This window comes from Pteropus medius, unplaced genomic scaffold (assembly GCF_902729225.1).
Source record: "Pteropus medius unplaced genomic scaffold, Ma_sr-lr_union100, whole genome shotgun sequence".
Taxonomy (NCBI): domain Eukaryota; kingdom Metazoa; phylum Chordata; class Mammalia; order Chiroptera; family Pteropodidae; genus Pteropus; species Pteropus medius.
The window spans coordinates 51,444,860-51,472,387 of NW_024349800.1; the positions used below are offsets into that span (position 1 = coordinate 51,444,860).

The 27,528-nt window shown below is 34.3% G+C and overlaps 1 protein-coding gene across 8 annotated transcripts in view; it reads right to left on the bottom strand.

Moving 5' to 3' along the window:
• The window catches only part of NCOA1 (nuclear receptor coactivator 1), a 194,990-nt gene that overhangs the window by 107,315 nt on the left and 60,147 nt on the right, over positions 1 to 27,528 (bottom strand). Inside the window, exon 3 of one of the 8 annotated variants that reach the window (XM_039887680.1) lies at positions 14,093 to 14,215. The exons of 6 other annotated variants lie outside the window; for them this stretch is intronic. The gene's annotated coding sequence lies outside the window, so the exon portion shown is untranslated. Of the gene's footprint in view, positions 1 to 14,082; positions 14,216 to 27,528 lie in introns of all 8 variants that reach the window. One more of the 8 variants, XM_039887679.1, reaches the window with a different exon arrangement.

Sequence of the window (27,528 nt, forward strand, 5' to 3'; positions counted from 1 at the left end):
CAATTGCCTATTTCAACATCCTGTTCATTCTTCTAGACACACATTCTTCCTCTCCCAAGGAATTCTTTATTCGTTCTCTTTTTCTTATCACCGTTTTGCCAAAGGAGCGGTCTTTCTCTTGCATTTTTAGTATGTTATTTTATTGGGAAAGTGCACTAGAAAAATATGAAATATCAACTCCTATGCATACAATTTTGTTGATCAATATCAAATCCATAACAGAGCATGAACTGTACCAAATTAAAACTATAAACTGTAAATGAGCCACTCAAACAATTTTCCATCATATGTGAATAAGGATGATGAAAGAAATGGAAATGTGCAAACAGATATTCACCCCAACTCACAAATCATTATCATCCTCTGAAGATCACTGTTCCTTTGTTCCCCTCACTCTCTCTTCCCAGAAGTATAACCTAACGTAACAACAGTACTGAATAACAAGCATGTAGGCTGTGTATATAAGACCTCAGAAAGTGTAGTTTGATAGAAAGTTCAATATTACATACGAATAGTGCTAGTTTTATTTTACTTTTAAAAACCATCTACTTTAGTAAAGCCTAAATGTGTCAACATGGATCTGATAAAAGCATACTTTCCTAGTATCCCTGAAATTTTCATTAATGAATGGGCCTATATGGATCCCTGTAACCTAAAGATGGGAGGGACGAAGGAGAAAGGCTCAAGCCTCCTAAAGTGAGATAGATTAGAGACCATCAGACAAAGTCAGGGCCCAAGGAGGACAATAACCCAGAAAAAAGATAAATTCAAACATTAAAAAGACCTCTAACACAAACATCAAGGAAAATTTACATCTCAGCTTTAGGTTTTAAAACACATCAGGAGAATCTGAGCCTGAATCATCTATACTATGTGGATGTTCCTAAAAATTAAGAAAATTTTAAGTCAAACTCCAGGTTCACAGACCGGCCCCCTCCCCTTCCTCGCCCTGACAACTCCAAGCAAACAGCAGATGGAAATAAAAATTCTCTCTAGAGGAATGTACCCTGAACCCAAATGGAAAAGAGTTCCCATAATTACACAGGGTTTAAAAAAACAATGAATTCGCAATTCAAAAAGAAAATCGCAAAACACACAAGTAAACAAGGCACTATATTGTAAAAAGTCAGCAATGTTTTGAATAATCAAAAATTCTTCAAAAAAAGTTGTTTTATTTAAGACTAAAATGAAGACATGGGACGACTTAATAAACCTATAGCTATCAAGGAAACTAAATCGATAGTTTAAAATCTCTAAAACCATGAGTCAATTTTGTTTAAAAGTACATAATTTGGGGACTGAGTGAACAAACTACTTAGAATTAATTCTATACACAGCCTTTGTTTTGTGTTCTTGGTATAAGATTGCTTGATCTTAAAGATGTACTGTATGGTATAGAAAATAAGAAAATATAGATAAGCAAATAATAGAAAATTCGATCATAATTTTTTTTTAAATTCTCACAAAACAAACAGTTGAGTTTTACCTAAAAATTTTCCAGAAAGAGGAAATATTCCCTCAACTTATTCTATGAGGCCAGTATAACCAAAATCAAACAGTACCAGGAAAAGAAATGTCAATCTCACTCTTGAAGATTGGTGCGAAATTCTAAATAAAATACAGGTATCCCTCACAATCCAAATCTTAACATAGGAAATGAATTAATACAGCTAATTTTATTAAAGATAAGGCTAAAATCCTTTGTTATTGAACTCACCTTATTTACTTTCTAAGATGTACCAAATAGAGAAAAAAAAGCAGTATCCCTCACTGTCCACATTCTAACTACTCCCACCCTCCAAAACTCAGGAACTAAGTACTGTGGTTCCCAAATATATTCCAAGTTGTCCTGGGGTGCCACAGTGGGCTCACAGTGGGGAAAAAGGTGAAAAAAAAAAATGGTATGGAGAAACAAAACTTGGCCAGAAGATGGGAAAAGAGAAACTGGATGATCACGTATGGCAGATTTTTGTGGGCCAAACCTGAAAGTGGGATACATTATTTCTGCTTATATTCTACTGACTTGAACTTATTTAAATGGGTAGTCTTAATGCAAGGGAGGTAAAAAATACAACCTAATTCTGTGCCCAGGAAGAAGAGGAAATTTTTAGTATACATTTAGCCATTCTGTGCCACAAATCAGATTGGAAAATAATTTAGCCTTATCTGAAATTGAACATGTGACATACCCTATGACCCAGCAATTCCACTTCTAGGTAGAGATGCTTTTGCATATGTATACCATAAGACACATATAAGAATATTCATTGCAGTATTGTTCATAATAGAAAAAACAAAAACAACTGTGTCTATCAACAATGAACAAGTCATTGTATATTCATAACTAGCCATGAAAATCCATGTCCTACAGAGCAATGTAAATGAAATTTAGAAACTTAAAAGCAGACCTTAAGAACACATACCAATATATTTTTTATAAAGTTCAAAAATAATTAAATCAATTGACTATATTATTTAGGTATAGATATATATGCAATAAAACTTTCTTTTTTTAATTAAAAGAGTAACCCACAAAATTCAGTACAGTGGGGAGAGACAAGAAGAGGGATAAGTTGAGAAAGGCTTACAGAGGGAGCTTATCGGTAAAATTCTTTCTTAGGTTGGGTGTACATACTATTGCTTGATTCATATTAACATATTAAACATTTTACACCTACTTTTTTAGTGGAGGGCAATATATTTTCATTATATGGATTAAGGAGATTACAGATCAGTATTTTATAGAGAATAAAGCAAATATTTCAAGTAGCACTACTTATTTTCTTATTAACCAAAATACATTGTCTTGATTACTTAGAGAACTATTATTCAAGAAACTACTATTACAAAAACATAGGAAAGAATTGAGTTTATTTAAAAATTTAACCAGTTAACCATCCAACTACTTGTTCCTATTCTTTCACAATCATATGATCATTCAGTAAATTAAAATTAATGTAACAACTGACAGCTACACTGAAGTCTCAGTGCTCTCCTTGAATTTTAATTATAATGGGTGTTTTCTTAAACTACGTATGTAGTAACAAGGAATAATTAAGGGGAAGACATTATAATTCTAACCAAGATTAAAGTACATGCAAAGGAAGAACTACTTGTATTCTGACCTCTTGGGTAAAGGTGGGAGTAAGGAGGGCTTGTTTTCCAAAGAATGATCTAGAGGAATATCAATTAACGACACTGTCAGGGAAAGAAGTGAAATTAAGATGTTTTATTAAATCTTTTTCTCTGAGCATTGTTAAAAATGTAACTTTACTGATTAATCATAAACAAACAATATTATTATTTTTAAAAACACTGAAACTACAGAATTATGGAATTAAGTTTTCCAGGTAAATCACATAAATATTTTAAATATTATATCCTCTAGTAACTTTGTAACTGACAAACCTTAACAATATCAGATATCATTTTTGTATTATAAGATGATAACATGTACTAAAACCTTGAAAACAGATTATTTGGATAGAAAATCAGTTTGACTTGGTGAAAACTGAGGTTGAGAACATAAAACACAATTTTCTTTCAGTAATTCAAGTTCTATGTATACCATAAAAACTGCTAAAAATGCAATCCAAAGAAATTTATCATGGGAATAATAACAGTAAGAAGCAATACAGTTTGGAGAACAGAAAATTAGAATGGGGCTTGAGAAGCAGGTACTGAAAGAAATACTATCATTGAAAGAAACTCTTGTCTAGAAAGAAACCAAGAGGAGGTAGGCTAAAACACAATGACAATAAGAGGAATATGTGGCTCTGGACCAAGGAACACACCATTTAATGCCACTGTTAGGACTCTGGACAAAACCAAGTAATGAAAACACAGGCATACACAGTGTAATGACAAGATAAAGAACAATGAATAGGAAACAACAGATAATCTCAATGCTACCCTCAAGAAGTACCAATACTTTTATGGACTGATATATCAGGAGTCCCCAAACCCTGGGCCACAGACGGGTACAGGTCCACGGCCTATTAGGAACTGGGCCACGCAGCACGAGTGAGCAGTGGGCAAGTGAGCGAAGTTTCATCTGTATTTGCAGCCGCTCCCCAGCGCTAGCACCACCGCCTCAGCTCCACCTCAGATCACCACATATTAGATTTTCATAGGAGCACCGGTCCCTGATGACAAAAAAGGTTGGGGACCACTGTGATAGACTACAGAGAATGGGGCGGGAGATAAGGGAAGGAAAATTAAACAAACTGAAGCTACAACTTCAGGTCACCAGACTTACAATTTAAAAAGCAGGACTAAGGCATATAAAAAGGATTAATCATACAGAATAAGCAAGTAAAAGGGCTGTGTATAAGTTATAAGACAATCCAAAATAATAAAGTTTTATTTTAAAACATGTAGTACATTTTAGCCATAGCTAAGCCTCCAACTTACATAGTAGGGCCACTTGCCCCACTGGCCCTACTATGTAAAACATTTCAATCCTATCTATAAGACCTTAAATCTGATATCCTCCATAGATCTTTCCAAAAAAAACATCTTAAATACTCCCACTTTGAACATCTACAGTTTTCATTGTCTTTGTCACAGCAGATACTAACAATACATTTGATGATCAGAGATGATCTATCAGTAATTTGATGTCTGATATCTTCAAATATTAAATTTTACACTGTAAAGTTTATAATAAAAGCTCATTTCATGAAGTAAAATAAATTCCTTAATAAGAAGGTACTATATTTTATGCTTCAGAGTAGAATACTGGAATATTAGAATACAGTGATATAACTTTTACCCTACGGAATATATATTGATTCATATGAGTATATCATTTATCATATTCTACCTGTCCACATTCTATATTTCTATATCACTGTCAAAATTAACATCATTCTTATAGCATGAGACTGACAATTTAGGCAAAATTAGTATATCCTCTCTCTCATTTGTCTCCAACATTAAATCACAAAGTTCTGTCAATTCCCTCTAAATTCTAAGAGATTTGGATTCTCTTTCTCTTTATAAATCTTTGCCCAGATAGGTTCTCATCTCCTGGGCTTGGGCTTAGAAACCACTCTAGTCCATTATACGTGGACTAGATCCAAAATATCTTTGAAACATTTTTATTTAATCACTTTCCTTCTAATTAACTCTCAGAAGTGTTTTTTAATTGCTTAGCTAAACAAATATAAAATACGTATTTAAAGCCCTCCTTCAGTTTCCCCCTGCCTTCCCTTCCCCAAGTCGCTCATAAGGCCTTTGGTAGTCTACTTATGAGGACTGTCCCCCAACTCCACGTATATGTACAGCATGTACACTTTCCTCAGAATATGATCAAAACCCATATTCTTTAAGAATATTTTCCTAAGTTCACCCCATTCTGATCACTGGTACCTGAAAATTTCCTGATTTATATAATGTAAGAATTGTTCATATGCTTTAGGTTTTTTTCTCCCATGCTGCACTTAAATATAAGATTCTAATATAGGAATACATTTTTGGCCATAGCCATGAATGTTTCTTTCTTATTTTAACTTGTTAATATTTCTTATACTAATTTGTTTTTTCATAGCTGATTTCATTTATGAAAATGCTGAAAAATGTTTATTTTCCCTGCTGAAACTATCACCTATTTGATATTTGTGATGGTGAATTTTATGTCAACTTGGTTAAGCCACAGTACCCAGATACATAATCAAACACCAGTCTAGATTTTGCTGTGAAAGTATTTTTTAAATGAGATTGACATTTAAATCAGCAGACTCTGAGTAAAGCAGATTATCCTCCATAAAGTAGGTAGGCCTCATCAAATCCATTGAAGGCCTTAAGACAAAAAAGGCTGAGGTCCCCCAAGGAAGAGGTAATTTGGCCTACAGACTGCCTTCAGGCTTGAGCTACACCAATTCTTTTCCGTAGGTCTCCAGCCTGCTGATCTGCTCTGCAGATTTCAGACTTGCCAGCCCCAACAACTGTGTGCACGAATTCTCTGCAATCAATCAATCTTTCTCTCACACAAACACACATGCACACTTATCTTTATCTCTTATTAGTTCTGTTTCTCCAGAAAACCCTGAATAATACAGTGTCACAGAGTTTAAAATCTTGTTTCGTGACTATAGGAGATCTTAAAATAAGGTCCTTTATGTCCCTTAATCCATTCATTCATTTAAAAAATATATCCCTAAGATTCAAAGCTGATCTAGACCCCTGTCCTCAAAATCTTGGGGTTGGGGGAGGTTCAGTTAAGAAACAATTAAAATAATGTGATAAATATCATAAGGTTATCATCTTAGGATACTATTCATGTGGGCACAGCTTAGGGTACCAGCTAAGGTTACCAGCTTAGGATACACATAGGACCATAGGCAAGGGACACATTTGCTGAGGTTCCTGCACCAATGGAATCTTATTGCTTATAACTAAAATACTGTTGATCATATATTCACCCTTGGAAACCAATTATATACCTTAAACATAAAGTAAAAACATTTAACAAGCACAGAAGTGAAAACAAACAATAACATAAATACTCTATTGTTAATATTCTTTTGGAATGTTTTCTTTGTATGAGCTGAAATGGTGAAGGAATCTTTAAATAGGAATATTGAAGAATCTTGTTCCAGTTTAAAAAGCCAAACTGATTAACTGCGATTGGAAAGACACACAAAATCTCATAGTTCATAAATCTCAAGCACACCAGGTAAAATGAATATTGTAAAACGGAATTAGTCTTTAGTTCTTTGAAATGTAACAGCATATTACATAATAAAATCTTTACTTTTAAAGCACCTTAAGTATGTATGAAGAGTGATTAAAATTTAAGTTCATTTAAGAATACTTTCAGTTAATTCTGTATAAAAGCTGTAGCTTTTATACTTGCAACTATGCTATCTTATATTACCAAATAATATAAAAATTCAGGATCTAAGTTTACAATGTGAAATACGACCACTAAATTTAAACATTAAAGAAATCATTAATGTAAGATTAATAATTAAATCTCGATCAGATTGTAAAAACATAAATAAAACAAAAATCTTTTTTTTTTTACTTTGGCCCTATATTTAAATAAGGAGAGTTCCTTAATTCCCAGTGGTCTGAGAATTTATAATATTTCACAGCTTTGTCAGACTAGTGTACTAAGGACTATTATATAAAAATTGCTGTCAATATTATTGTATGACCTTCTTTGGGTTAGCGATCAGAAAGAAAACATTTTCCAACATTAATTAAACTGGTGATATTAAATGAACACAATCTCATAATTTTCCACAAGTATTCTTTAACAACTAGTAAAACCTACTACATCCTCTTAGTAAGCACACAATAAATATTTGTTAAATGAATGAATGAAGTTGTCAGAGGCTTGAGATTCCTGTTGTTTGAAGTCTCATGATCTTGCTCCTAAACTCCACTTCAACATGGACACTACACCAAAGGTATAATTTTTTATGAAGCCTAAGAGATTTTCCTTTGGTAGTATAAGGGTCTCCATATATATATACTCTCTCTAAAAAGCTACATAACTAGCATCACACTAATATTTCATTTAATAATTGGAGCAAATTATTAGAGCTCTCTATTATGCCATACGGCTGCCAAGTTGAAAGCTCAACCACCTCTGTGTGGAGGTTGGAAGGCTTGAAAGACTCTAGGAAATCAATCAGGATACCACAGGGACCCTGCTGGGTACCCTGCTAATTTAACAAGGATTAAATTACAATGTCCTTGGGAAAGTCTCTTAACTTCTAGGAGCTTCAATTTCTTCACCTATAAAAAATGGAGGGTGGTCACTCCAAGTTTCTATGACTTAGAGATTATAGCAAATTTAACTTCAATATTCTTTTGGAAGGAACGATGCTTCAGAAGCCCTACAGAAATGGTTTTTAACCTTGTCTGGGTGATGGACAGCTTTGAGACTCCAATAAAAGCTACAGAGACTTCATCACCAAAGAATTTCCACATGGATCATGCTTTGTATATAATATCAGGAGAGATTAATTACCTTCTGAAGTCGTCCACAGAACTCATGTTAGAAACTTCTGTTCTATAAATTTAAACATAATTCAATAAACTGGAGACATTAAGTTTGAAAACGAAGCATCACTCTGTACCTAAATCTTTTGATTCTTTAAACAAATTTAAGTGTCAAACAACAGTAAAGAGGACTCAATTATTTTTATGACTATCAAAGAGAAACATGGTTTTATAAAACTAAAAACTACTAGCTTAGATAATTAAACCATGCCAGTAAATCAGTGTTTTAGATAAGTAATACCCAAATTATTAATGGTTACATGTCAATCTCTATTCTGATGAACCAACTGTAGTGAAAATATTTAGTTAGAATTCCAAATTTAAACAAACGTGTTCCATCTGATTTTCTTTATGTGGACAAATATTTGGAGACAGGCCTTCGATAAGAATATAAAACTATATATGAAATACTGAATTACTAAAATGACTTAAAGTTCTGATTATAAATAATTATCATGTATTTATAAGTTGAACATAGTCTCATCACATCCTAAATTATAACTAAGATTGGGTAAGTCTATTGAACTACAACATGAATTTGCTTATACTACTAAGAAAAAACTTTAAAACATTTAAAACTTAAAAATATTGTTATAACTTTAAAACACTTTTCTAATGTAAAAGGAAAGAAAGAGGGGGTTGTCTTACCACAGTGGAAAAGAAGGAATAATTACACAGTTCTGTAGAGATTAATTAAATACAGGTAAATAATACTGGTGTTAAGGTTTTATAAATCATCTTCAGAAAAAGCCAAAGGGATGCTATGCTAATACCTGCTGTTATAGTATATTTTCCAATGTAGATCTTTTGTGCAAGCTTCTCTTAGGATTTCTCTTGTTTAAAATGGGTTCCCAGGGAAGCAGCAAGAAGAAATTCTATGTCTATTTTCTGATGCAATAAAGGGAGAGGCCTTTCTAATACTGAATTTAAGGAAAATAATGATTCTGCCCTGATTGTGATGGCACTATCCCTTTCAGGAATATGAAAATAAAATGGCTATAAAATCTGGTATATTTATTTTGTCTTTTTAGTTAAGCAACATCTAATTTTCTTAAGGAAGTATTTTTTCTTAAGTTATGAAATCATAAATTAAGACTTTTTAATATAAATTACAAATTACAGTTCATTCAATTCACAAAAGAGAAACATTTAAATACATTTATGTAACCTACTTATAGCAACATGGATTCTGGATTCTTCAATGTTCCCCTTACGGATTACTTAGGGACTGTGAATACACCATTGTGTTTACTGAATAACTACACATTTACCAGTAGTTGACGCAAATATCTGGATCTTAGTCTATGGTGATCCTTACGAGCCTAATTTATCTTCTAGATTCTTATTTGTGTTTATCAAAGAATGGTGCACTTACTCAAAATTGCAAAGATATCAGTAGCAGAGTTAAAGTTGAATCTAAATTTAATGCTTCTCTCCTCTTTAGCTGTTTCTTTATTTTCTAAGAAGTCCTACTACTTAAAGCTAAAGATTAATTGGGTGAGAACTTACAAGGTAGACTTTATATATGAATACCTTTACACATGACAGCAGGAAATCAGTCAAAAAAAACAACAGGGTTTTACTTCCAGGATTTGCCACTAACCTGCTTTTCTATAACATCAGGCATATGACAACTTCTTAGGGACTCATTTTCTGCCATCAGTAAAGATATTGGAGCAGATGATCTCCAAGCTCACGTCTAATTAAAATATGTAAGTTTACGTTTATGTGAGTATAGGAATGAATAACAGATTTAAAGCAAGACCATGTAAGACTAGGGACACAAATATGCATGTAGAATAGAAAATGGCAAAGAAATGTGCAAAAAATATACAATACTTACATTTGAGGTTCCTTTTCACCATTTAGGTTCAGACCTATGATTAAAAAGGGTTCAGAAAGCCCTACTTTTGTCGAAAGCCCCAGTACCCTCCTTTCATGCTGCCACTATTCTAATGTCCACAAAGAATATAATCTAAGAGTTTGCTTGCTTTCCTCCCGATGTTACCATTCCCTTATCTGTCCAAGATGAACTGATCCAGTTCATTAAGATCAGGGATTGGCAAACTTTTCTCTAAAGATCCACATAGTAAATATTTAAGGTTTTACAGACTATAAGGTTTATGTAGCACTATTCAACTCTGCCTTTGGAGTTCAAAAGCAGCCATAAAGTATACATAAACTAATGAGCATGGTGGCTCTAATAAAACTTTATTTACAAAAAGGCTGCAGGCAAGATTTGGCCCATTGGTTATAGTTTGCTAACCCCTGGTCTCGATCACACCAAGAAACAAGATGGTATAAATGAGGTGTAAGCTAAAGTGGTATAGTTTCAGAGAAGAAAATCATTACAAAGAAAGCAATTATGTCATTTTAAATTTCTCAGAGTCCTTTCAGCCTAATATAAGAGAGAACAGGATACAACAGAAAGAATCAATGCAGGCAGTCAATACATACTAGTTGTTTAATAAATATGGCTTTGCTTTCCCCTCTCAACAGTGGCAACCCTTAAGACAGTATTTGCCTCCAAGCCATACTTCTAGAAATTACTTACGCTGGCCCTTTGACAAGAGCTGGTCCCTGTTTCTTCTTGATCCTGGCAAACGTGTTCCTGGTAGCACTACGCTAAGGTTTTAGTGCTCCTGCATTCCATTTTCCCCCCATTCATCCAAAGGTGCAGCTTTACAACCTTATCCATCTAAACCTCAAGTGTCAGTATTACTATCATTCACTATTGGCTCAGGGAAGGTGGTAAGGAAAAAGAGAAGAAAGAAGAGGACAGAGAGAGGGCAGAGTCAGGTGGAGGACAGGTAAGTGGTAGCATTACCTCCCTTTCCTGACTCTAAAAAGGAGCCAAGTGCTAACTTACTGTTAATTTAAATGAAAATGTTGTCTATTCCAGTGGGAACAAAGAGCACTTCACTTCATGCAAAGTGCTCCCTGATGAAAGAACTCAATTCTAACAGGAGAAAAAAAACCACAGTAAGCTTTATTCTTCTGCTTTTATCTAGATCGCTCTGCCTCCAGCTGTGAAACTGACTGATGTTTTTAAAGCTCCAAGGAACCTTCACTAGTAACCATAGTTACTGCTCAAAACGGTACAAAAAAAGTAGGCGGGGATAGCAATTTGAGGAGAAAACAGTTTTCTTGATTTTCATCAAATGAAGCTATAGTAACAACAGGCTGGGCAAGGGCCTTGAGATTATTACTTCTCTCCAGAATCACTGAGGTGCTTGATTTTTCAGCCCCACAGGTCTAGTACCTCAATGGCTCATTTTACCTTATCCAAGAGTGGTTCCCAAAAGCTACTTTAGTCATTAACAACAAACAATATGTTATAAACTCAACTAATATTCTTTCCAGGAAGTCAGTGAATTTGCTTTCAAGCAGAGCAGCTTACTTTGAAAAAAAAAAAAAATAATAAGAGCACGAGGTTGCTTAGAAGTATATGAATCTGAGCCTAAGAAGATACCTATGTTTTAATATAAAGCTGCCGAAGTAATTCTTCTCAACCGTTGTCAAAAATTTTCATCAAATGTTTCTCTTTTCAAACCCCTTAGCAATCTTCTCAGTCATTTAATTCATTCATATACAGGGCCTATCATTTTCAGGAATTGTATAAGATGCTGGGTAGATCGCAATGAAGCAAACACCCAAAACTCATGTCTTTATGGAGCTTACAATCTAATGGTAACGAGAGACATTAAATGCACAATTGCAATTGTGTTAATGTGCTATGAGGGGAAAGAACTAAATGGTATTTACTGGGATATCAAGAAAAGCTTCTTTGATATATAAAGAGACCTAATGCTGACAGCTATTGATGCTGGGTAATGGATATTTTACTTTGGTTTATGTTTAGAAATTCTCAAAATCAAAGTTAAAAAATGAAAGAAATAAGAAGAAACCTGAAAGATAGGTGTTAAACAGGTACAGAGTGCCAGGGAAGAGTGTTCTCCAGGCCAAAGCAAGAGCAGATAGCCCAATCCGGAGACCCTGGGAGCTTGGTACACTGCAGGGATTAAAGACTTACCAAAAGCTAAAGATACTTCACATCCGCAGCTACAGAAGAAAAATATTCCAAATAGTAATTGTGGAAGCTACCTTTACTGAGCCTTCACTAAGTACCAGGCAGTGTGCTGGAGTTAATATGTTTTGTCTCAGAACAATCTATAAGAAAGGTGCAATTGTTCCTAGTTTGCAGATGAGGAAACTGATGCATAGGAGACCAGGTAACTTGCCTATTATCTATCTGATTCCAGAACTTGTGCTTTTTATTAACCACAATCATACACCCTGCTACTATATATCCGAATGTCACTATTAAGTTTTACTCAAGAGTTCTAAATTCTTATTCCATCTCTACAATTAACTGACTGTGCTTAAATCCTCATACTCTTCTAGGTGTTAGAAATGCCGTAGAAAGCAAAACAGTTAAAAATCCCTGTCTTTGTGGCACTTATAAATTAGTAGGAAGAGACAGACAATAAATAAAACAAATAAGTAAATAATATATGATATTAAAATATGGTAAGCACTATAGATAAAAATAAATCAGGGAAGGAGTATAGGAATTGCTGATTCCCCCACATCCATTATTGTGAGCAGGAATTTGTTAGGCACTAAGGAAAATAAAAACAAGCAATACCTGAGTCCCTGCCCTTAAGCTGATCCTACTTTAATAAACACAAATATGAGGAATTCTAGAAAACGCAAATAAACAAAGTACTATAGGAACACAAGAAAGAACTACAAGGTAGATGGAACTGAGATGCAAGCTGGATTTTGCTCTCTTACACACATACACACAAAATGGAAGATTCATGTGAAAAGAATATGAGACCTATATTTTAAAACCACATTTCAAAATTTTACAAAACCTTATTGAAAAATATTTAAAGAAAAAATGAAAAACATAGAGACATAGACTATTTTCCTGCTTGGGAACACTATTATCAAGATACAAACTGATCCCAAAATTACAGGTTGAATACAAATCAAATAAAATCTAAAATATGTTTTAGAAACATAATCATATAAGAATCTATACCACACAAAAGGACAAATGTGTAAGAAAACCAAGGAAACTGAAAAAGAAGAGGAATGAGGGTATACATACCCTAATGATTATGAAAACGATATGCTTTTCCCATTTGCATATCCTTCTACTGACTTCCCTACTATTCTATGAGTAGCATCCATTCCCTTGAAGAATTTCAGGAATTAAAACAGAAAAATAAATATTAATTTTTTATTCATCTACTAGAAATATTAATATTTACTTTCTAAAATAAAGAAAAGATTTTGCAGTAAGAAAAAAGTCTTGAAAGACTGATTCTCCCAGAGAAGGAATTTTTCTTAAACTCTAAATTTCTGACCTAGCCTAAAAGACTCAGATTATAGTTTCTTCCACATCATAGAGTATATATGCAGCTAGAACATAAGGCCTGCTATCTAGGACAGAAGGAGGATAAAACCTAGAGAAAGTGCAAATTAAAGCCTCAAATTCCTGATTCTAGCCAAAGGAGTGTGGGACAAAGAAGTGAGACAGAGACAGGAGAAGAAAGTGATAAGACCAGTACAATCATTACCCTATCCAGACATAGGCTGCAAAAGAAAAGGAATGTTTGATGGAGTGAGGAAATCTGGGAGTTGGAGTGACTTCTGTTCTACTTCTTGTTGAAGTCTACTTCCTGAAAGGCAAAGTGATTGCCTTCCAGGAGTGACACCCCCACACCCACCTTCCCCCCCACACACACTAACCTCTTATCTCCCCTCATACACACCTAGCATAAGCTGGAGATAACCACATCAAAACAATGCACAGAATCACAACCAGAGTGAGGAAGGGCATGAGACTGGCTCTGGAGTCTCGCTTCTTCTATGTGCCATAGAAGTTACGGGAAATTCCTGTGTGCTCTAAAGCAGTACAGGAAAGGTAACTTAAGATGCTGGATGGTTAGTTTGCCAGAAGAAGTCACTGCGATAGGGGCAAAGTAACTCCATAGCAGAGGCCTGGAAAAGAGACCACCTGGCTATGGGGCCAATGGAAAACCCTAGCCATACCTCAGGTTACCTGTGACACCTAGGAAGACAGCCAACGAATCCTGGGAACCAACAGAACAGATCTCAAGTAACATCAGTTGTGAACTTCAGCTGCAGATATCTGAAGAACATCCAAAGACAGTTCTGTAGCACCCTAGGAGTCACAATTGCAGGAATTAGCTCAGTGAGAAACAGAGAAGACTGAGGGTCCTTACCCTTCCACCACTACGAGGTCACACAAGCCATATACACCCAACCTGTAAGTCTGGATTCTACTGCGGAAAGGTGTGAGAGAAGAGATGATACTTGAAGGACTAATACCCAAAAGGAGATTGAAATAGTCAAAGAGATCAATTTAAATTACTAGATAAGACTTAGTTTTACCAAATTATAGTTAAGACTGGTACTCTTGATCCAGTTACCTAGTGACCAGGGCTAATCAAAATGAAGAGATGAGTTATAGAAAAATCAAGCTACATTTTTTTGAACACCTGAACGAGTATGTAATCCTCCTACAGATTTATGTTTATTTTATGTGAGCATTCAAAAGTAATCTTTCTTGGCACATTAGAAACTAACATCACTTTAGAAGTAACAGTGGACTTCCAGTTCAAGATGGCAGACTGAACTCATTCATCTACTTCTCGTCAGGAGGGCCTGAGAGTATAAGCAGGCCACAGAACAACTGTGAAAAACCACCAAAGGTTACCAATACAACTCTGACAGTAAATAGTAAATGCTGCTCACAGCATTTACTATGAGTCTAAAGTCTGTTATAGGGCTTTAGCGTGAACTTTGAGATGGAGATAATTAACAGACTTGAGGTAATCTTGATGGGGGAAAAAAATAAACGGCAACACAACTCAGAAATAATAGGAACTCTCCCTGTAGATAACCTCCTTCCCTATAGCAGAAATTAAGGAGGGAGGGACAGATCCCAGCTTATTAAGCCTTATCTCTGCAAGTACATGATAAAGAAAAAGGGAGCTCCACCTCCTATTCACCACAGCAAGTGAAAGCCAATCTGCAGAGCCCCATGGTCAGGATGAAATTCAGTAGAGAAGACAATGCTTTCTAAAGAATATTGACCTTTACGGAATTTCACTAGTTTGCCAAGATATTACCAGTATTCAAATCATCTAACATGTTTAGGTGTCCCACCCAGAATCACTGATTCAGATTTTTGTGAGGCCAAGACTCTGCATTTAAACTTGGTCCCCATGGAATTTTAGATATATTCAAGTTGGACGTCCACTGATTTAGACTTTTATTTGAAAATACTGTAAAGAAGAACAGCCAAGAATCACTGGCTTCTTAATAAAAACTAAGAGAGACACTAAGGTGAAAAAGCAGGAGCACGATGACTCAAGGAAAAGAGAATAAGGCAAGAAAAGAAATAAAATGATCTTAATTTTAATTGATATCTTCAGAGAAATTCATGAGGGCAATATATCCATGAAACAAGAAAAATCTGTTTGTAAAATACAGTAATCAAAGAACAGTAATCGAAGGAAGAATTATTAGTAAATAAAAACAAAAATTATTTTCAAAACGAAATGACTTTCAGTGAAGGCCAAGATGGGGTAAGTCCATTACTGTCTCTTTTTTCCACTGACTACATTACTGACCTTGAGTTCTTAGGCCCTCCATGTAACAGAAATCCACAACAGGCCAAACCAAAAGCTCAGACGAGGGCTTATGATGAGCATGACTACAATTAAAAACGCTGGAGAGAATACTTAAGCGACTGCGGACTCTAAAAGACACATTAGGGAGAAGTCAAAACTTGAAAAACAATCAAAATGGCAGTGAGTTTATTCTTTTTCCAAAAGAAACCTTTTCTTTATGTACCACTTTGACATGAGGGCGGGCAGAGTCCCAGAATTATGCAGCAGGCACACACAGCAAAAACTCCGAGAGATATCCGCTCTTTTCTAGCTGAAGTAAAAGGGGCATCTGTGAGCGGGGAAGCGTATGTGTTGGAGGGTGCAGGGACTTCACAGTTCCTTGTCTTTCTTTTTTTCTCTTGTTGACCCCGCCCTGAAGCAAGTCTGAATCACAAAGCTGTACTACTGAGGCAGGACACTTAAAAGCCTAAGAGAAAACCTGTCTCTCTGTCCTAAGGAGCCAGGGTAGTATGACAAGTATGGAGGTGGGCATGAGAGTCTGGATCCTCACTGAGTATTGTTCTCTTTTTCTCAATTTATGCTTCAACCCAGGAGGGCCCCTATGGGGTATAATTGCACAATAGGGGCTGCGGCACACTAAGACTGAAAGAAACCTCAGTATTCTAGTAAGAGTGCCAGGGAAAGACTCCTGGGAGCCAGAGAGCTTAAGGAAAGTCCCCAAGAGTACAGAGACAGAGATCTCCTGATTCCACTTACAGAGCATTGTGTACAGAAGAAAGATAAAGAAGTATAGCAAAGACTGGAGGAACTGCACAACTATATAGCACCACTGACCAACCATAAAGATGTAATAATAGAGATCAATTTTCCCACAAATGAATCTTTAACTTGATGCAATTCTAATCAAAATCCTTCATGTCCTTATAATGAATATATTCTAAAGTTAATCTGTAAGAATTAATACCAAAAATAAGCAAGACATTTTTGAAAAACTAGTAAGAAAAAACTTTAAAGCTACAATAACATTAAAACAGTATGATAATTATGCAGTGATACAGAATTAGACCAAAGGGACTTTAGTACAGACAAATACTTGTATATATGGGAGTCTTATATATGATAGACTTTGAACAATGGGTGAGAAAAGAAATTTTAAATAAATGCTAATAGAACTAATTATTCACTTTAGGAGAAAAAGGTTAGATAGCTACATAAAATCATTTATAAAAATTCTGAAAGACTGAACAAAAATTATTCAAAGAAGATGAAAGGCCAAAAGCCAATAAACGTATGATAAAAAGAAGTCAAATAATTGCAACTTAAATGACATTCCTTTTCTTACTCTTTTAGATTCCGATTATGTTTTTAAAATTAAGAGTCTGTGAATATGTGTATGTGTGTGCATTCACTTGAGTGTGTCAAATCTTTGGATATTTCTATACTAAAAAAAAAGAAAAAAAACAGAGGACATGGTAATTAGAGTAAATCTAGATACTTAGTTCAAAACTATATATAAAACAATATGTAATTAAAAGGCAAATAGAAGCAGTTTAAGTATTTGCAAAAAATATGATAAATTTAATATTCTTAATATAATGAAAATTTATACATAATGGTATTAAAACTGGTAAGACTACAATGGATAACTGGACAAAGGACCCTAAATACAAACAAAGGAACAAATTAAATATCATTATGAACATATCAATTTAGCAAACACTGAGGTACAGGCACACTCAATGTAATACTGTGAAAGAGGCTACTCATTTGCTGTCAGAGAGGAAAAGGTGCCATAACCTTATTAGGAAGCAACATGACATATTAAATAGTAAAAATCTTAGAAAGTGTTGATGTCCTCTGATAGAATTATTACAATTTAGGAAAGTCTTCAATTCTACTCACATTTGACAGTTATGTGATACTAGATTAAGTCACACACCATTCTGAGCAGCAGTATTTTCACTCTAAAATATGAATACAAGCCACAAATTCTCAGGGTTGTTGTCATATTTAAAAGAATAACAAAGCGTAGAAAAATGCTTAAAAACTACAAAGCAGAGGATTGACCCAAGGTCTGTGAACTCTGGGGGATTTCAGGAGGTCCTCGAACTCTCTGTGTGAATGTTTGTGAAAAGGAACATCTTAAAGCAGACCCTCCAATGGGTTCCTGACCCAAAAGAAAACTGAAAACCATTACAAGCAAAGAGCAAAATCGAAGTGAAGTTATTCCTCCCAGTGATGCCTGGCATATGAGAAGCCCAAATCAGGAATTTACTATAAAAATCCAGATAGTATTTAAGATGATACTAAATATATCCCATTTATTTCTAAACCCCTCAAGAGTAGTATTGAGTGAGTTCTTAGCATATTAATCCATTCTCTGATGCGGTTGTAAAGGGAACCTGAAATTAGGAAAACAATATGATAGGTGTATCTATTGATACAATCACATGAAATTAATGTAGTCTACTTTAGAAAAGAGGGGGGGCACATAAAGAGATTTAATATATTCAAAGTATTATTCTTAATTTATTAAAATATACATAATTAATCATAAACTACACTGGGACATTTTTCTTGAAGCAAACAAAAAAACTAGAGATTTTATGTGTATATTTTTAATAAAATGAGATGCAGATTATTATTGCTCTTTCTCCAAAATAATTAAGACTAAAAGATTAATTTTAAAACTTCAATTTCTAGATGATGAACCACATCTTCATTCAAAAAATTTTAAAAGCCCTAAAAGTGAGCCGCAGTGATAAAATCCTACCCAATCAAACATGTGGCAAATAGACTAAAAGGGAATTTTAACTATAAATGATTAAGATAAAAGTACTTGAGGACTTAACTTCTGGGAAGGTGGAATAGATATATTTTTCTCTATTCTTCTCACTAAGTAAAACCAAAAGCTCTGGACATCATACATAACAAACATAAGGAGACTCTAAAAGTGGAGAGCAGAAAGCAGACCAGGTAGGGACCTCAGGATCCAAGGAAAATGACACAGTAGTAAGTTCTATGGGTTTTCTTTTGTGCCTTATCCCAGACGTAGAGTTGAAGAAGATGGTTTCTGGAAATACCAAGAGGCACAGGCCCTCCCCCTCCAAAAACAAAATAACAAAAAACAACCAACTAAGCAAACAAAACAAAATCTTGTTCTCTCTAGCTAAAAGATCAGGAAAGGGGCAATCTAGACCAAAGCTATTGTACCCAGACAAATATTACAAAAACAAACAAACAAACTGTGGACCCACCCCAATTAGGAAAGGCCGGGTGGGGAGCCTACACTTCACCCTTGCCACGCTACAACAGGGCAACCCACACTCCTTAGCACAGTGATGTCAGAGAAGGCTCGCTGGGAGCTGAAGTTATCCCCACCAAGTGATAACGAGACCTCCATCCCCATATGTCAGTGAGGAGTAACTGACAGTAACAAGGTGTCCTTCCCCATCCCTGCTATAGGCCGGTGTCAGAAGAGGCCTAGTGGAGTCAGGCCTTTAACCACAGCCAAACAGTAAAAAAGACCTTCCTCTGTGGAAGCCATCTAGGGAGCAGTGCTGAGGCCCTCCTGCCCCTCCCAGCGAGGGAGAAGTCAGTGTTGGCCAGAACTCCCATCTCTGCCCCGTAATAATGAGGAATCTCCCACCACTGTGATTGAGAGTCAACAGAAGCAGAGTGAGGAATCTCGACTTCTACCCTCACCAGGCAGTAACTGATGGAGCACTCCCCTCCTTTCTGTGCTGGAGCAGTGACAGAGGACGCCAACTAAATCCTAATGTTTAAATAAGATCCTGAGTCTCAGAACATAGACCCAAAATGTCCAGGTATCAAACGAAAATTACTCATCACACCAAGAACCAAGAATATCTCAAACTAAAGGAAAAAAGACAATTCACAGATGCCAATACCAAGATGACAGAGATGCTATCTGAAAAGGATTTTTAAGTGCCATGATAAAAATGTTTCAAGGAGCAATTACACACATGTGTAAAACAAAGAACTTCAGCAAAGAAAGAAAAATATAAAGAACCAAGTGGAAATTTCAAAATTGGAAAATACAATAACTGAAATAAAAGACTCAATGGACGAATGCAACAGTAGAATAGAGGGAAAGAGAGAAGCACTGAACTGGAAGACAGATCAATAGAAACCATGCAATCTGAACAGAGAAAAAACACTGAAAACAGTTTTGGGGAACTGTAGGACCATAACGAAAGATATATCTTGCCTGTTATCAGAGTCCCAGAAAGAGAAAAGAAAGAGTAAGGTTGAAAAAGTGCTCTAAGAAACAAAAGCTGATAACTTCCTAAGCTTGGCAAAACCCATAAACTTATAGTTTCAAGAAGCTAAGTGAATTCTAAACAAGATAAATCCAAAGCAATCCACATCATAGTTAAATTCCTGAAAACTAAAGACAATGAAAACAGCTAGAGAGACAAGATAATTTACCCACGGGGGCGGGGGGGGGGGGGGGTGGAGGTTAGCAATTAAAACGACAGATTTCTTCTCTAAAACAAAGGAGGGATGAAGGAAGTGGCGCATTGTTCCCTGAAGTCCACATCTGATCATTTGTGGTTTTACATCTGTTTTTCTCTTGTTCATGACTCTTGGCATGCCTGGAATCTGGAGAATGAACGTCAGATATTTTGTAATAAAAATTGTAGAAGCTATGAACAATATTATCTTTTTCAATAGAAGGTTTTCTTTAGTTTCTAGGTGGCAACAGAACTAATCCAACCAGAGATTAAGCTAATTTGAGGGCAGTTTTCAATTACATTAAGACCTGGTCTACTTCTCTGGTTCATCTTTACTGCTAACTTATAGTTAGTTATACACAGATCTCAACTGGAAGCCTAAGAGTTTTCCCATGACTCTATCTCTACAGCACTATAAGACTGCTGAAAACTCTTAGATTCTCAGCCTCCTAACGGCCAATTTCTGGTCAACTATTCTGTCTCCAATTGGTTTGTGCTACTTACTAATCTGCAATGATTTCTAGGGGAAATATGGTTCAGATTTTTGTGCTCACTTCTTTATGCTTATATTCTCTTCGGGATCTAAAAGATGACAACACTTTCCGTAAAATAATCTTGACAAAAAGAAATCAAACCTGAATTTCATCAAGCCTCCACACTCAAACAAAAATTTACAAGAAATACAGAAAACAACAACCAACAAGTTAAGTTAAACAATGCTATGGGATGCAATAAGCAAGAGATGATTCTTTAATAAATTAGTCTCTTCAATGAATACACTGCAAGAATTTAAAATAAAGGGAGAAAAATGGAGACAGAGAAAAGAGAGGAGAGGGAAAGAGAGGAGAAAAAGGAGAAATATAGATTAAAAGATTTTTTTTTAAAAAAGGGCATATCATTTAATCACATTGTGAATCTTATTTAGATCCTAATTCAAACAAGCAAAATAGTAAAAATATGGAACAAAATGTTTATGATATTAAGATAATTTAAAATTTAAACACTGATTGTAAACTTAAAATGAGTGTACCTATGTTGGTTTCTTAGTTTTGAAATAAATACCATGGCTTATAAGATATTAACATTACAGGAAACTGAAGTATATATCTCTAATTTTTCTGTATATATAAATTCATTCCAAAATTTCTTTTTTTTTTAAAGAAATATACACACCATTTTTATTGTCTCCAGAAATGTATGGGAGTTCCAGTTTTTCAGCATCCTTCCTAGCACCTTATATTCTCATTATTTCTTATTTTAGTCATTCTCACAGGGATGCAGTGGTATTGAATCATAGTTTTAATTTGCATTTCCCTAATGGCTAATGATTTTGAACACCTTTTAGGCATTTGTTTACCAACGTTATATATCCTCTTTGATGAAATGTCTATGTCTTTTGCCTATTTTGAAATTGTTTTTTGTTTCTTTATACTGAGTTTTGAGAGTTCTTTATATATTCTTGATATAAGTCCTTTATTGGATATGTGATATGAAAATATTTACTCAGTCTGTAGCTTGTATTTTTATTCTCTTAACAGTGTCCTTCCCAGAGCAAAAGCTTTTAATGTCTATGAAATCCAATTTACCCACTTCTTTTCTTTAGTGAATCATGCTTTTGGTTTCATGTCTAAGGATTCTTTGCTTAATCTCAAGTCGCAAACATTTTCCCTTATACCTTCTTCCAAAGCTTTATAGTTTCACATTTTACATTTAGATCTATGATGAATTTTGAGTAAACTGTTATATAATACATGAAGTATAAACTGAAGTTCATTTTTTTGTATATAAATGCAAAGCCAACACCATTTAGACAAAAAGCTATTCTTTCTCTCCTGAAATGCTTTTGCACCTCTGTCAAAAATCAGTTGGCCATACTTGCATGGGTCCTATTTTTAGACTGTCTACTCTGTTCCAATGATCTGTGGATCTATCCTTTTGCCAATACCACACCATCTTTATTTCTGCACTGACTTTCTTTTTAGTACCGTCAATATGCTATATGCTCCTTCCTTACTTCAAAATCTTTAGATATGCTTGTTTTATCTGCCTGTATATTTTTCCTCCCTCATCTAATAATTCCTAACTACTCATCTTTTGAAATTCAACTGAAATGTCACTTTCTCAGGAAAATCTTTCCATCATGAGGATGAAAGAAGTTTCGTGAGAAAGTACAAAAATCAAGATCCATCAGTCCAACAGGGCTTCTAATTACCGACAGCAAGTCGGGGACTACCTAAAGCTTTAAGAAGCTATTAGGATTTCTTAAGCCTTATTAACACCACTGAGTTTATTTCTGTCGTGACCACTACCCCTTCTCTACCTCTTCCTCCTTCTACCATTCCCCTAAGGATTAGCTGTAAAATCCTAAAAGCAAAAAGGGAATGTACTTGTCATGCTGGTGGCAAGTAAGGGGAAGCTGCCAACAATACATTATTCCACTTCTGCCCTGGATAGGCACTGGAGATAGAAAAGATGAATTTCCTAAGGCCAAGGATGAGAATGAAATTGATCTAGGTTTAACCACAAAAAGGTCCATCCCCAACAAAAACTAAGAAAGTATTGAGGAACAGACGGATCTTTGTATTAAGTAATCACAATTTAGAGAACTAGTTAGAGGTGGCGATGAGTTAAGATTTCTTTTAAAGAGCCTCTTCTCATAAAATGTTTTGTAGTTAACAACAATGATTTCAAAATACCATAATCAGAAAAAAAGAAAAACAAAGTTAACTCCTATTTTCTATGCATTTGTTATATACCAGGTACTGGACTGGATACTTTACATGTGCGTTCCCATGTAGTCTTTACAAAAAGTCTGAGAAGTAGATATTATTTCTATTTTATAGAGAAAGGAATTGAGCTTATACTGCTTGGTTGGTTCTGTTTCCCTTTTACTCTTATTCTAATTTGTTTTTATAATAATTATACCCATAAAAAAAAAAACAAAGCAATACATGGAAAATTTCAACTTAAATGAAAAAAAGACAATAGACACCAGCACTGAGCTGACAAAGATGTCTGAATTATCTAACAAGAATTTTAAAGCAACTATCCATAAAACAAACCAACAAGTAATTATGAGCACTACTGAAACAAATGAAAAAACAGAGTCTCAGCAAAGAAATAAAAGATATAAAGAACAACCAAGTGGAAATTTTAGAACTGAAAAAATACAATAGCCAAAATTAAACTCACTTGATGGACTCAATAGTAAAATGTCGATTAAGAAGAATCAGTAAACTTAAAGAGATATCAACAGAAATTATCCAATCTGAACAACAGAAAGATAATAGAGTGAAAAAGAGTAAATGGAACTTCAGGGACCTGCGGAACAATTACAAAGATCTCGCATTCATGCCATCGAAGTTCCAGAGAGGAGAAAGAGTGGGCAGAAAAATTATTTGAATAATGGCTGACGATTTTTCAAACTTGGTAAAAATCATAAACTAACAAATTCAAGAAGTTAAGCAAACTGCACACAAGTTAAAGCCAAAGAAATCCAAACACAGATACATTATAATAAAGTTTCTGAAACTAAATACAGAGAACAAAATCTTGTAAGCACCCAGAGAAAAAGAGTATACTACTTCTAGATGAACATAAGTTAGAATGACAGTGAATTTCTTATCAGAAACCATGGAGGCCAGAAGGATTCGTTTACCTTAAGAGTAAAGATTATCAAGAGCCAATGCTATGCATGCCTTTTAATTCATTTTAATTTTAGATAGTATTTACTGAATCTGCTATAAAAATTGAGAAAAATGTACTCAAATCTCCCACATCTCAATTTATTTTATTTTATTCAAATTTCCAACATTTACATTCGACATTATAATCATATAATCAATTGCATATACATAACCGTCTATGTAATTCCCACAGGTATTCAGTCTCAGTTCTAACATTAAGTTCAGTGTCAGATTTGAAGAACACAATCAACAAGCTGGAAGTATGGCTGACTCTTCATTTGGGCTTTACTTGACCTTCTCCCATCTAAAATGACAACTCTTCCCTACTACAAGTGGCTATATGCCCCACTATCCTGTTTTACTTTTATCATAGCACTTAATTACCTCAAATTAATTACTTGTTTTCTTCCATATTATCTGCCTCCTTCCTCCACTAAAAAGTTCTATGAAAGCATGAACTTTTATTCTGCTCACTGCTGTATGATTCATATGCTTAATTCCTGTGTTGGACATTTAGTTTGAGAATGAACAGCTGAAAATCTCTTCCTTAAGAACTGTTTTTTAAATCTAGGTACATATTTTGAAGTATGATTTCACAGAAAAATTTTAAATCAATATCATTGAGATAGAATTTATACGCAAAAAACCATGCCTAATTTAAATGTACAACAAAATGAGTTTTGACAAAGGAAAATACCTATGCAACCACTGTCACAATTAAGATATAGAACATTTCCACTGTCCCAAAATGTTTCCTCATAACTCTTTGCAGCCCAGAGAATATTTACTTTAATATTTAAAAGTATCATATGAATTCTATGAGAAGTGATTTGATATATAACAGAGCTTTTTCTATACCCACCAATTAAAAGATCAAAATGTTTCTTTACATTTAGTGAGAAGAAAGAAAGAAAGCCTTTACACTGCTCCTCACACTGCACACTCTACACCTAAGAACATCTCTTTGCCCCTTCTAGGGGGTGTGAATCTATCCATCATTCAAGCCCCAGCTCATGCAATCTTCTCTGCAAAGTTCTAATACTTCCTCTCCTCCTGTCCCTTCTCCAAATTAATCTCTGTTCTCATGGCATATTATTATTACCCTTACCTTAATGGTTCTTACACAGTTTACAAACTTTTTTAGTCTGTTAAGGAAAAGATGTCTTATGCATATAACAAATCCGACATCTGGCATGCAGAGCAAACAGCACATATTCAAAAAGTAAATCTTAGCATTCAGGTAAAACATCACCTGTTTGGCAAAGTCCTTTCCAACTCAACCTCTAACCCTGACAATATAAAATAATTTAGTTAGGTGCTTGAGTATATTCTTCTAAACCAGTACTTAATTCAATTAAATTGTCATTTTAATTAAAAATTTATCATTTGGTCATCTAAAACTTTCATTTAAATTTTTAATTCTGAATGGTAAACATTAATACTCAAAAATATTGATCAACTGCTTGATAAAATGCTTGCTATTTTTTTAAAGAATCTGTACATGTTTATCTAGAGATAATTTAATTTATGTTGCTTCTCTATTTTATAAACAATGCAGAATTAGTTTTGTACAACCACTGGCAACCATTTTTTAAAAAAATTTATTCCAAATAAATTTCATAACCCTAATTCGCCACATGCCTGTTTCATAAATGTCAACTTTCACTATCCAAGTTACACTAACATATTAAATGTCAGGTGGGAAAAACCCTACTTTTTCATAAACACCTAGAGAGAAAATAAGGTCCTCAATTCATAATTTTTAACAGTCTGATCATTCACTAGAAGATCATAAGTTTAAGAGATATTCTAGCAATATTTTGACAGAACAATGACAGTTGACATAATTTTCTTCTGTCTTTAATGAAGAAGGAAAGATTTACAAAAACAAAAGTGAAGCTGAATTACTTATCTGTGTGGCATAGTTCAACGGAGGTTTCCTAAGACAGTTTTATTTTGACCCTAAACATCTTTGTGAATGATATTAAACATAAGATTTCAGTAAATTTTTTTCTGTATTATAATTTAGTTTACTCTTCTGAAAGTACTGTCCTTTTACATAACCAAGTTTAACTCGTAAAATTAATAAAAATAGCATAGTGCATAGGAACAAATTATCAGATTCCTACCCACAGTTCAAAAGGAAAAATAGCTCTACAATTACTATCACGGGGCTTCTCATGCAAAGTTCCACTCTAGTATTTCCAATACAGTTTAAGCTGACTCTCTGCCTGAACCTGTCCTATATACCAATGCCAAATTAAACTCTTTGAATTAAATAACTCTTTCAATGTCAGCTTCTACTGAAAACCATCAATGACTTCCCAAACTACAGAAAAAAGTCCCACCTAGTTAGCTTGATTTACAAGTACATTCAGGTCACTGCCTTTACCTATGCCTCAGCAACTACCTCATCCTGCACTCGGTTCTTACTGTCAGGCTTCTTCTCAGACTGATCCTCTTCCTGGAGTATTTTTCCCAACTCCTGGCTCCCAAGAGAATCCATATCCTACTGAACTTTTACACTCCAGTTCAAATTTCTCTCCAAAACTCTGCATCAACTAACTTGTTCCACATCTCCCTTACTTATTTAGGTATTTACAAACTGGTTCCATATGTCTAAATTTTTATTTAAGTTAACGTTATTCCATTGATTTGTTCATTTCAATAATTATAATTGTTGGATATTTATTATAAGCCAAGTTATTCCAGGCACTGGTGTTACAGGGAACAAAAAAGATACCATCCCAGTTGTCACAGTGTTACACTTATATGTAATGAATATAAAATATTTGGGTACTAATTTATCATACTACATCAAATTTCCCATTGTTGGCCAATTAGGCTGTCTTCAGTTTTTACGATTATAAGTAATATTATTGTGAATATAGCTCTAACACAGCTTTTTTATTCCTTGAATTATTTACTTAGGGTTAATTCCCAAGAATAGAATTATTAAATCAATAGTCATAGTAATGTTTATGGCTTTTAAGATATATACTACCATACTATACTCCAAATGAGCTGTACCAATTCCAAAAGCAATGCATGAGTACTTGATTCTCTATGGATTATTTTATTATAGTTATTCAATAAGTACGAAAAGGTAATTCACTATTGTTTTAATTACCCAGGAGGTTGAACTCTTTACCTATGTTTGTTTACTCTGTGTCCCCTTATGACCAAATGGGTGTGACTTTATCAATGTACTGGAATCTTAGTGCTGTAAATATTTTTTTAAATTTTCATAGTAGTTTTAGATAGTATTTAAAGTTATATTTATAAATGTTTTCCATTTTGTTATATTTTTTAAATTTTGTATTGGTTTTCTTCATATAGATTTGTTTAATTTTTTACAGTTAATTTTTGGTCTTCTTAGATTACTATTCTTTGCATAGTTTCACTAACTTTTCAATTTTAAAAAGTTAACCATACATCTGTATACAGACAGGTTCAACACTAATTTTTCTGGCTGCTTTTTTGGTCATTTCAAAACTTATTATATAATTCTACCACTTGACAGGCTTTATGTTTGTTTATTATATATTAAATTCCTAAGTCATGTTTTCTCAATTCTAAAGATAGTTGTTTTTCTTAAAATAATATTTTCAGGTTTCTGAAACTAGGAGAAGTATCAAAATTGGTTTCCAAAAAACCTACCAGTAGCCAAGCAAA